Genomic DNA, 13,132 nt, shown 5'->3' on the forward strand with positions numbered 1-13,132 from the left:
TCTTCAGTTTTTTAGATATTTGCTTTGTTGATTTTTTTTTCGATCTGACACCATCTGACACCCCTCTGATTGGAGAAAAAAGACCTGTTGATCTGTTCTACACACCAGGAAGACAAAATATGTTGCTTTTATTCGAAACCCGTATTTTAAAAGTTTAATTAAGAAGTAAAAGCCTTACAGCGTACGCAGATTTTTTAACTGCAGTCCAATACGGGTGCTGAAAGCTTGAACTACTCTCAATGTCATGCTGCCTTTCCCCGGAGTAAATCTGTTACATTGAAAGAACACTTCTCGCAGGTTCAAAAAGGGACCCTTGTTAATTGGAGAAATCAATGATTTCGAATGAATTCTGTATGCATTAAAAGACAGCTTTCTTGATTTCTCTAGTTCCTAGTTTCTCTAGTTCCCTTTAAAATAAACTATTGTTACGCCCTCGCCTGGTGGTGAGGAGGAAGGGCCCCTAGGCGCTCGTAGTACCGCTGGGCATGCTGGGAGTGGTAGCCGGGGAGAGTCTGAGGCTCAGCACGATGACCAGAGGCTGACCCTACCTGTGTAAATAATGTCCTAGTAGTTTGAGTGCCCTGTATAGTCTTGTAAAAGTATAGTGTGTTGTTAGGTAATTACCACCCTAACGATGTGTACGTGTTCTGTTAGTCTCCTCATGTGCGTGTATATTTTATGTGGTTGTTAACCAATAAAGCTAATGCTTGTTTGTTAATTGTGTCTCTACTCGTCCTTTGTTTTGAAAAGAACCTGTAAACGCTACACTATTATTCCACAATGCAGAGTATTACATGGCCAGTATTTACATATGATATTTGTGATTTAAAGAAATTAACACAAGCAGCTTTTGGGGATTTAAGTGTTGGCTGAGTTATTGCAGGATAAAAGACTAGCAATATTGGTAAAAAAAAGATAATTTTGGGAAAGTTGAGGAATACACTGATAACAAGAACACTTCCTAATGGGGTTAGGCATTCTTTTGATGATTTCTAGTTCACAGGTTTGCATGCATAATTTAATTTTGAAAGCCACTGAGACATCAGGTACTACCGTTGTAGTATTTATGAAAAAGAAAAAAAACAAAAAGCATACTAACAACTGTGCCATCCTACTCCTTAGTTAATACATTTTCTGATTTATAAACAGTTAACATTGTTAGCAAAATATTTTGAATTATATTTTACCCTCTTTTTTCTTTAGTTTTGTATTTAACTTATTATTTGATAGTCAGTTTTGATATGTAGCGGCTAGGCTTATTAATAAGGCAGAATTAAGTGTTTCTGAGCTTTCCCAAATTAGGCCTCATCTCTCTGTTCATCTCTGTGGTGCAGCCACAGAGAAACTATTCATGCAGGTTCCTTTGATAAGGACAGCTCCCAAAGGGGGATGCACTTAGCTAAGCCTGGCTATCATGATCAATGGTCATCCATTGGTGCCTATTTGTCTAGGGAGTGCCAGATGGACATCTGGACTGCATTCCTAAGTGTCAAGGGTAAGTGACTCATATCTCACCTTACTGGGTTACTGGTAAGGCAGAGTAACCCACGTGGGACTCTGATGCCCATGGAACATTCAGCCAATCAATGAGCTGAAGTTCCTCCAGGTAAAAACAGGCAACACAGAGAGCCGGGGAGATTCAGTAAGATTCAGAAGAGATTCAGTGGAGAATTCTGTGGACTGTTCTAAAGGGAATTCAAAGGAGAATTCCAGGGCAGGACGGCCCAGGAGCAGAAGGCTCCCAAGGGCAGGACATTCTCGCAGCACGCCTCCTGACCATCCTGAGACTCAGCCCGGACAACCACGGAATGGCCAGTGTGTCCGAGTTCCAGAACTTTCCTTTGTTCTAAGAGTCTAGAGCGGAGGTTGCCAGAGAGTAACCGGAGGATCCACCCGAGGTTAGCAACAGCAGCAGGCCTCGTGAACAGGTCGGAACTGTGGACAGCTGAATCACTATTCAGAACTAGCGCTTCATCAGGAACGAACCGGTCCTCTTCCTGACTTGCTGGGACCCACAGTCATCTTTTCTCCTGTGCACAAACTTTGCTAGTTAAAGCCAACACTAACTAGCCGGTCAGTGAGCAACAGCAACGCACCGTCGCAAGCCGCACAGCACAGCCTGGCACCTAGCCAGAGAGCGCGGATTGGACAGCAACAAGCCTGCAACTGTTTCTTTGTGCCCGCAGGAGATCTGAATCCCCAGAGATTGGATGAGTATTCAACTTCAATGCATTGCAGCTCGAGAATTCAATTGTTATCCAAACCAGTTGATATCAATTTAATTCCTAAGAGTTATGTATTTGTTTTGAGTATCTAATGTAGAAGTTATAACCAAGTTCATTTACGAAACGGTCTAAATGAATGATATACTGAACATATGTCCTCTTGATATGTGTAACTCTTTGTAACTGACTGAATATATACCTTTTGTATTCTGATAACCCTCTCGATAAGATCTGTTAGGTTTACATGCATATTCTATGTATTAATAAATGTATCCTCGTGTATTAATACCTGTGTGTGTGCGTTGTTTGAGTTATGTCGTAGGGTTGGACTCTAAAGCAATCAAAAGAATCAACTTTGTGATTTACTGCTACAATTAATAATTGTATCAGTAAATGCCCAAACCCTACAGAACTGGTGCCTTCAGAGAGCCACTACATTTAGGCTATGGCAACGTTACAACTGTATAATTGAACAGTGAATATATTTTTACAAGATGCGGGGGAAAGTGAAACAACTTATTACTTATTAAAGTGCTAAATTTTATTAATATTTTTTTAACTCAGCAGCATATTAAAAACAGCTCCAATAATATGCCAACCGATTTTTTACACAGAAGGCTGACACAGCTTTGCGTTCTGAATCTCTTTTTCTCGTGCTTTTATTTAATGTGACACTATGCACTGGGATAGGGGAATGCTGTTCACAAGACAATAGCATTTAAACCACAGCACCCACAATGCTGCAAGTAAGTGTTTTACACACTAAGCAGGTCCTCTGACCTTTCCAAGCCTTGCTTTGGCTTGTGAAACCTTTTTGTTTTATATTGGCACCATTTTTGAATATAGCACTATAGGTAATATACTAAAATAAGGGGGTCTTCTTTAAAATGCATTTAGTTTGAAGGCGTTCTGTGTTTCCATTGTGTTGATATGGACAAGAGAATATTAGTGAGTTGACCAAAAAATGTCATAAAAACGACAAAGTGAAGGCTGTGAAAACAGTCACAATGTACTTTGTACACAAAGCAAGTGTTCTAGTAACCCTAGGAGGTTTCGTGAAAACGCTGCTGGTGTGCCAAAATCGTTTTCGAACTTTACCCCGGTGCATGCCGGGAGGAATTCATGCACTACAGAGGAAAGGGGGAGGCACGTACAGTTCACATTCAAGCCACAAGTACTCTTCTCGGATGTTGCACAAACAAATCCTAACGTCCTGAAAGCATTGCAGCATGTTTGTGTCCCACTTCCCGTGGCTGCAGGACGACTGACACGGACAAACACAGTCTGTGGCGTTTAGCACTGCATAGTCTTGCAGGCATGGTGCTGTCTCACTGCAATACTATACCGATGGAGGAAACAGCCCGGGTTCGATGAGCCTTGGAATGTGACTAGGAAAGTGAAGCCTTTTGAAAGCGCTAAAGCACTGCACAACGGAATTGAGGGAGAATCTTACAAGGGATTCTGAGCGGTGTCTGCATACACGCAGTCCGATACGGGTGCTGAAAGCTTGAGCTACTCTCAATGTCATGCTGCCTTTCCCCAGAGTAAATCTGTTACATTGAAAGAATGCTTCTCGCAGGTTCAAAAAGGGACCCTTGTTAATTGGAGAAATCAATGATTTCAAATGAATTCTGTATGCGTTAAAAGACAGCTATACACAGAAAACATGCAGGACACTGCTCATGATGTTTCCCGAGCCGAAACAGTGCGTTTTTCCAAGCCATTTGACAAAGCCCGCCGACTGAAAACTGCAGCAGATCATGTAAAGACGTTCAACTTTGTAACTACTGCACGCACAGGAAGCAGAATAAATTCCTCTTTTCAAAAAGGTTTGCTTTGCGAACGCTGCAGGACATCACACAATCTCTTTTGAACGGGGACAAATGATTTCTTATGGGGCGCAGTAAGTACAGACGTTTAAAAAGCTCCACTCATGCCGATGATGCAGCATGAAGAAGCGCAACCTAACGTTTGACAGACAAAAGCCGGGCGCCGCTACTAGCGAAATGAAATCAAATTGACAGCACACGGCGTTTCGCGCCTGCTCAAAAGCGATCTCGACAGACGCTGTTCCCTGCATAACGCTAAAAGAGCTGAAGAGCGTTTCTGTTGAGAAGAAACAAACCCGAGTTTATGTAACCAGGTGGTTATGGAAGGGATATTTGAAATAATTCTTGAAAGAGACGTACAGATGCAGCCATTAAAAATGGGTGGGATATTTCGCGGTAAACCCCGGTGGGCTTGTCGCAGTATCAAGCAGTATCACAGGGTTAATCGCATCATTTGACGTCATGCCAAAAAGTATCTGGCATCACCTTGTAAAACCGCCAGGAGGAGCCAATAAAGCTTAACCTCTCATGTACAGCATTTTAACTTTTAAATTTAAACTGTGTATTACAGCATGTTAATCATCAGTCATTAAAAAGTTGGTATATTTTATGAAAGCAAGATTGCTCAGTTGTACAAAAGTACACAACTTACCTTTATCAGAAATATTTATGCATCAAAGCCTTTACCAAAGATATTACTAATAGTATTAATAATGAATGACTTTGGACAAGCTGTAAACTCAAAGTATAATTTCTTTAGCACATTTGTACAAGCGCTTGGAATCTGTCCAAGCCCCAGTTTGTCAGGCATTTTCTTTTACTGCAATGGACATAAAAACTCCCTTGCTTTTAACAGAGCGTTTCATAATTTCTAACTTCGAAAATGATTTAAACTGCAACACTTATCATTCAACCAGAGCTCAAAATATCACAAGGATCCTCAAAAGCACAGCAAGGACTGTATTAAAAGATACTTGTATCAGATACATGAGAATCCAGGCTTTTTTTTCAACGCTTTCTTTTCAGTATACCAGATATTATGGAATCACTTCAGAAGGGTGTCAGCCAGTCAGATTCCAGGAATCGGTACTTTAAAGAAAAAATACACACCAGTATTCCATTTCTCCCTAAACATTTTAAGCATCGAAGTCTTTAACTAACGTGAAATAGCGTGTAAAAAAGTGGTAGTTTTAAGCTTTTCTGCCAATACAATATGGAATCACGTATCTAAAGAAATTAATAACGATTTGATTATATTTGTGTACTGCAACATTTCTTTGAAAAAATAGAATAGCAATATTATGGACAATTAATTGACTTTTATATTTCTAAATATCACAACATGATAGAATTTAAGTCATTTTAATAACAATGAATAGTCACCTATGCATTACAATATAAACATTTATATTGATTTAAATCACGTTTTGATTTAAATCGCAAACACGTGTTTAAATATGTTTTTTTTTTATTCACAATCAGACAAATGCAACATAAATTATATTTATCTTCTAAGTATCTTAATAAACTTTCAGCATAGCTTTCTCCCCGTTTAGATTTATTTTTCTTGGGATCTTGGGATCAAACATGGAAAGATTAGATTGTAATCGTTTTTATTTTTTACATACATTTTAGAAAAGTGTAATCTATACTAAAAAGCTGTACACCACCTGCTTTAAAGATACATATTGCAATACTTTCGGGCTCGGATAGGACGGACACAAGAACTCAGACTTGCGGAGTTAAATCTCAACAAAACAACAGCAAATCTCAATATCTTGTACGAATTATTCCTAATACAAACCAAAAACTCTCTCAAATTCCTCCGATTATCATAATCCCGCCCCTTATGCAAAACAAACCCTCCTCCCATCCCAGTTTATCCTCTTTATCATAAATAAAATCCAGCTCAATTTTCAACATAAAGCATTACACAAAATCAATACCTCAACACTATACTCAACAACGATAATTCACAAACAGCCAGAACATGTAACTCCACATTCCCAAATAGACCTCATTTCCATAGCCCCGCCCCTATGTAAAACCAAAATCCCTCCCCTGTTCTCTCTCTCTGCTGGCGTTTGTAATCGTTTTTATTTTTAAATATATTTTAGCAAAGTCAAGTATTTTAAAAAATTTAAGATTTCTATATTTATGTCTTTATTTTAGTGTTTTCATTAGTGACAAAGGCCAAACTTTCTTGGAAAAATGTATTTTATGTAAACCATGTTTGCTATTAATTCATTTAGGGCTAGAATATGTTCATTGTCTTCCAATGAAAGAAGGGTTCCTTTCGCCGTAGTCGAGTTGACTTTAGAAGATTGCCACGCCCGGACTGTTACACAAACGCATTAGCATGTTAAAGTGATTTCATTTATGAGCCTAGCTTTCTTAACTAGCAAGTACTCTACTTTTGGAGGGTTGGAGGTGTCTTTCGCTGGAAATCTTGCCCCCTTCTACTTTGAAAGTACCTGTGAAACCGGTTTAATTCAAAACAGCCAGCAGTCCAGCAGAGAGGGGGGTTGTACTCGTTAATGTCTAAGCCGGAACACATCATTATATCTCATTTTGTATTTCTTTAAAAAAATCGTTTGCCCAGCCTAACACTATTGTTGTTATTGTTTTTATCCTGTAAAGCGCTTTGAGGAGCACAGCTTTCTCACCACTTAGATTACTTTTTGATACCATCCTTACACAAAGCAGAAACTTCTTGTATTTTCCGATGACATACAAGTGGAAAGATTACAGATTTTAATCGTCTTTTTTCTGAACCAGGGAAAATCTGATCATGTTTCTCTATAACAATAATAAAAAACTTTATTTTACATATCACCTTTAAAAGTGGCATCTCAAAGCAATACAGTAGATGTAAACCACAGATCACAAAGTAAATACCCAGACAAACGCAAATACGTTTTTAATAAAATGCTTTTATTCATTCAGCAGAGAGAGAGCGTAAAACCTGGGCGTATAAGCTGTTCCTTTTTCTGATCACTCGCTCTCTGGATACACGTCTCACCTGCCCTGTTCTCTGTTTTCCTAATTTGCTGATTATGCCTTCTGCGATCCACTCCTGCCGTCACACCTAAAGACTATTTTAAATTTCTTTGCGCGGTCCATTGTGCAATTAACCCTTGTATGTGCTGTCCTTGTATGTGATATCACATAAAGGTGATATGTAAAATAATGTTTTTTATTATAGAGAATCATGATCAGATTTTCCCCGGTTCAGAAAAAAAGATCTAAAGTATACTAGTTTGTCACTAGTATACTTTTAATACAGTCTTTGCTGTGCTCTTGAGGATCCTTGTGATATTTCGAGCTCTGGTTGAATGATAAGTGTCGCAGTTTAAATAATTTTCGTAGTTAGAAATTATGAAACGCTCTGTTAAAAGCAAGGGAGTTTTTCTGTCCGTTACAGTAAAAGAAAATGCCTGACAAAGTAGGGCTTGGACAGATTCCAAGTGGATTTTTGCAATTTACGTTGCATTGTGCATTGTGCTGCTGTAATACAGTTTAAAATAATTAAAAGTCTAAACAGTATCAGCTTTATTTATGGGTTGCAATTTAAAAAAAGTCAAAAACCACACTCAAAATGCAATTTAGAGCTTTCTGGCAAGAGGAGACACCCAAATTAATAATGTAACATGCCACTGTTTGTGCATGAACAAGGTTATACTGCTATTTCCTTAGATACGCGATTAAAAAACATGTTATTAAGTTTTTAATAAAATGCTTTTATTCACTCATAATCTGACAATTTCAGGAAGATTAAGGAAGGACTAAGGGAATTGTCATCTGCTGTTGAAGCTCTGTGAGCTCGATGACTTTGAGACCACTTGTTATCCCAGGCTGTTTGAATCGCCATAATTCAAATAGAGTTATTTGAGCTGACTGACAAGATTTAAGATGTGGCTGCCAATGTTGGATTTAAAAAACACGTTGCCCGACGTTAGTTGCATTGCTTGAAAAATAATTTTATTTTGAGAGACTGAATAAGGAATTCAAGTGTTTTTTTAAGTTCCTGAAAAACAAGTAATAATTTAATAGTATGTGGAAACGTTTTATGATATGTTGCTGTTGTGAATGTCTGTGGAGTGTATGTTATATGCCTGTCTGTCCTGGCTGTGCTCTCTCTCTCAATTCAATTCAATTCAAGGTGCTTTAACTTTAATTTGCTTTAACTCCGCAAGTCTGAGTTCTGAGTTCTGAAGTCTGAGTTCTTGTGTCCGTCCTATCCGAACCCGAAAGTATTACAATATGTATCTTTATAGCAGGTGGTGTACAGCTTTTTAGTATAGATTACACTTTTCTAAAATGTATTTAAAAAATAAAAACAATTACAATCTAATCTTTCCACGTTTGATCCCAAGATCCCAAGAAAAATAAATCTAAACGGGGAGAAAGCTATGCTGAAAGTTTATTTAGATACTTAGAGGATGAAGATATCAAGTTATGTTGCATTTGTCTGATTGTGGATCAAAAAACACATATGTTTAAACACGTGTTTGCCATTTAAATCAAAACGTGATTTAAATCAATATAAATGTTTATATTGTAACTCATAGGTGAGTATTCATTGTTATTAAAATGACTTAAATTCGATCATGTTGTGATATTTAGAAATATACATTTGTTTGGTGCGAGTGAAGTTCTATTTAATCTAATCTCTGACCCAGGGAAACGTTTTATTTTTTCAAAGAAATGTTTGTTAAAAAGGGAGTAATGGCTCCAGCACAGAACACAGAACATGTGATGGGGGAGTCAGAAACCTAACCCACAGCACTACCTGCAAGGTCACATGAGGAGTGTTGAAAAAGCCCTACAAAACATTATCAACAGACATTGTACAGCATTCACTATTCTTGTGTTGCGGTACATGAATATAATGATATCGTTATTAATTTCTTTAGATATGCGATTCCATATTATATTCCCTTTTAATCAAATTCCAAAAGTATGCTTGTTGACTCCGGTATCACGTTAGTTAAAGACTTCGATGCTTAAAATGTTTAGGGAGAAATGGAATACTGGTGTGTATTTTTTATTTCAAGTACCGAGACCAGCCATATACTGTATGTTTATGATCCAAAATTTATATTGTTTATGGCCTTCACACGTGTTACAGTATGCTCCTATTCTTTTTATGCTCAGGTACTAAAATTTCCCTTCAGTGGTAAAATTCCATATGAATATTCAATGCTAAAATGGGCACAGTAACGACATTTACTGTAAATCTTTCTGCGACCAACCAACGGACCACAAGTGCCCCTGTCGGTCAACCAATCATCTACCGTGGTATTATGCGTCAACGTGCGTCACAATGCGTGAGGCCGTAGCAAATTACCCCTGGTATGTGTCTGTGCCGTGCACTTTGAATGGCTGCATCTGTAACCTGTGCAACTCCATATCAGGAGGTGGAGATCTAGCAGGTACAGAGAATCTATCCAACTTGACATAAAAGACTGTGTTAAAATCACCCCCTAAAATAATTTAAATATCCTGGAACTTGTCCTTCACCTTATTCACTTCTTCTTCAATTTCAAGAAACAAATCTCTGGTATATTGTTTATTATTAAAAGCGTATATATTCCCAAGCAAAAACATTTTCCCATTAAGAGCCACTTCAAGAATTATCCATCTGCCTAAATGATGAACTCTACTACTAATAATTTTACCTTTAAATTCACCCTTTAATATTACAACTCCCGAAGAATGATTACTACCAAATGATAACCAAACATCACCCCCCCATTGACTCTTCCAAAAATTCAAATCCGAAGAACAAGCGTGTCTCTTGTAAAAAATAAAAATCTGCATTAAACCTCTTGCAGTACAAAAAATTAGCCTTTCGTTTTGTCAAATCATGAATACCCCTGACATTAATAGAACAAAGCGATAACGACATATATAACCTTTAACAAGAAAAAACGTTTTGAATGAAAAACTGAAATATATGTAACTCGAGGGGCCCTTATTCCCTATAAAATACACAAATAGCACAGGAGAGAAAAAAAAACAAGTATACTTTAACAGCTATGCAGATAAGAACATATATATATAGTTGTTTTAATTCAACAATCATATAAGTAATATTCAAACCATTTATAAAAGAACGCTATAACAAACAATACTTAACCATCAGAGTAAATCCCATATAAACAGTCATTTCTTTATTTCCGTTTTATTCCAGCTTCACTTCCAGACCATCAATGTAAGCCTTTCCACCCACGAAGTAGGCTCTACGTCCTCTCTCCCTGGCGCCTCTCACCCAAGGCCACAGCAGCCTGTGCGCCGCTGCGTCTAGCACACTCAGGTCCTCCACAAACCTCAGCCGCTCCAATCGGAGAAACTCGCAGGTCTTTGCTCGCTCGCCTCCACAGCAGATCTGGTGATGAACTAAATGATCTTGGTTCTCGGATTTTCGCCCTGCTCCTTCCGCCCCAGCCCATGTCTACCTCTGTCTTAAATCCCTCCTTGAGCTCAGGAACCACAGCCCTGCAGATATTGATCACTGTGTCTTTAATGTCCTCTTCTGACTTCTCAGGAATGCCGTGTAGCCTCATGTTCCATCACCGGCGATACCTTTCCGCCTCGTTTAACTTCTGCTCCAGCTCAGTAATTTTGTATTCATTCGTTTTAAGCACTTCCTTCGCTACTTTCATATCTGACCTTAAGTCTCTCACTTCCTCTAATGCGAAGTCCACTGATTTTTGTAAGGCATCAATTCTCATTGTGTTCTTTCGAATCAACGCCTCCAGATGATCTGCTCTCTCGTTAATCATCCTGGAGAGAAGCACCACGATGTTATTCTCCGTTCACCAATATTTTGGAGGAAAAATACCCCAAATTTTTCAGTGCTTAACAAAACATGTGCGATCTGGTCGCCATCTTGCCGACCCCCTCTTGGTGGATGTTTAGGGATGAAGTGATCCCGACCCCCATGAGGTTCCTGTGCTGTGTGGGTGAGTTCGTGGGAATAATGTTTACAACGTTGAATGGTCATACATTTTTGTTAGATGTTTGCGTTTCTTTTACCATTGTTTGTGGAGGAAATTATTTGTTTTGTTCTTTGAGAATGTACTTATTCTGTTTAACTTGTTCAGAGTGTGTTAAAAGAAGACTGTGATATTCTGTGTGTCTTGGATTAGATGAGATCAAAGAGTGAGTAGTTTTTTTATATTTCTGTGATGTAATGGGACCAATGAAGAATGTGGCATCAGACTAATGTGGAGTATTTCTTTCCTTAGGGAAATTGCCACTACTGTATTTTTTCTTTGTCTTTTTTATTTTAGTAGCGCTTTGTGCACTTTGGTGTGTTTATATCTCCATGTATATCTATGTGAAGCTTTTGGGTTAAACGTTATACCACATCCAATCTAAGTTCTGTAACAGAAAAATATACAACCACTTATTTTTATGATTTCATGCAGATCCAAAATTAAAAAATCCCCATTTACATTCATTGTAGTATGGTGTGTTCTTTGCCAGGCTACCTTTTGATAGTTCAATATCGACCATAACAGTCTCCAAGTTCAAGTTCAAGTTCAAGTTCAAGTTTATTGTCAGTACACTCATATACATGGTATATAGTATAACGAAATGCTATTTAGCTAGCTCTCGGACATAAGTAGTACAAAGAGAAAAAAAACACAACAACAACAACAACAATACAGCAACACAACAACAACACAACAAGTGTAGCAAAAGAAAGACAGAGACAACAGGCAGTGTGCAAAAAACAACAACAGACGATGTGCAAAAACAACAACGGGCAATGTGCAAAACAACAAAAAAAGTAACAGGTTATGTGCAAAAATATGCATCAACAGAATAAAATAAAGGGATAGAGATTATGACTCCAGTCGAAGGGGCGGAAGGTATACCTTTTCACAAACATACAACTCCATGTAGTGTAGTTCAAAGTCAAATACCTACATTTCTACTGATAATATACTCTGTGTGTTAATTCCAATACCGCCATATTTCCATATACTAGAAATGTTTTTACATGGGATGTGAAAAGGAAAAGAAAGGCAGAAGGTGATAGGGTGAGGTTTCAGGGGTCAGTTCAGCGTAACACTCCGATAGTGTTCTGACACTGAAGAGTATTACAAATACTAAAAAAAACACCAGCTTCCCACATTTGTTCGAAGAAAGCTGTAGGTAATGAATTTGGAAAAAACAGTATGAATGCAATTTCTGTCCGAGAAACACACTGGAGATGCTGAAGCAATGATGCCATGAAAAACCAGAAGCAAACCTGGATCTTCAACCCAGAGTGTTGATGTGTTTACCAGTGACACCACAGAGGTTATATTTGTTATATTTCTTCTTTTAGAGCACAGGCTTGAATGTATGATATAAATATGCAGTTACAGAGTCTTTGAATCATAAAAATATGTTAGAATCCCTCATACTGATTTAGATTGATCTTGGTGAAAACAGGACACTCAGAGGAGTGGAGAATTCAGATCAGGAGTCTCTGCTTCATCGTTCATAGAGCTTTCGATCAACGTCTAAGAGGAAGCAATTCACTATGTTTACGTTTTGATTAAAGGACACAGAAAGGGCCTTCTTTCTGAGCCAGATTCGAACAAGTGATCTAAGGATTCCTGGTTGTTTCTACTACAGTTCTCTGCTCTACCAACTGAGCTACCAAAGGGAGAGGGATGCATACTGTAGCTGTTGTCACACATACAGCCCGATGTAGTGTAGTGTTCCTGACCTTTAAATCCCAGTTTGACATCAATCTTCTGACTCGTTTCTTTAGTCTTGTTTAGCTTGAATTGTGAACCAGGCTTCTACTGTATAAACCTCCGGAGATATTACCACATGTTTGATGGGACATCAACCATTCCAAGCGGTACTTGACTCTTTTTCTATTGGGATAATATGAATCCTTTTTGGATCGAGAAGAGGATCATCGTGAGTCACAAAACATACCTGTCTCTTCTTCTTAAAATCCATGGGTTCTTGAGCTTAAATGTGAAATTCTGCTCATGATTTCTACTTTAATCTCTTTACTGTACAGTTTTACCATTCCAGAGTCACTTTCAGGTAATTTGCTTGCTG

Source organism: Lepisosteus oculatus, chromosome 26 (assembly GCF_040954835.1).
Source record: "Lepisosteus oculatus isolate fLepOcu1 chromosome 26, fLepOcu1.hap2, whole genome shotgun sequence".
Lineage (NCBI taxonomy): Eukaryota > Metazoa > Chordata > Actinopteri > Semionotiformes > Lepisosteidae > Lepisosteus > Lepisosteus oculatus.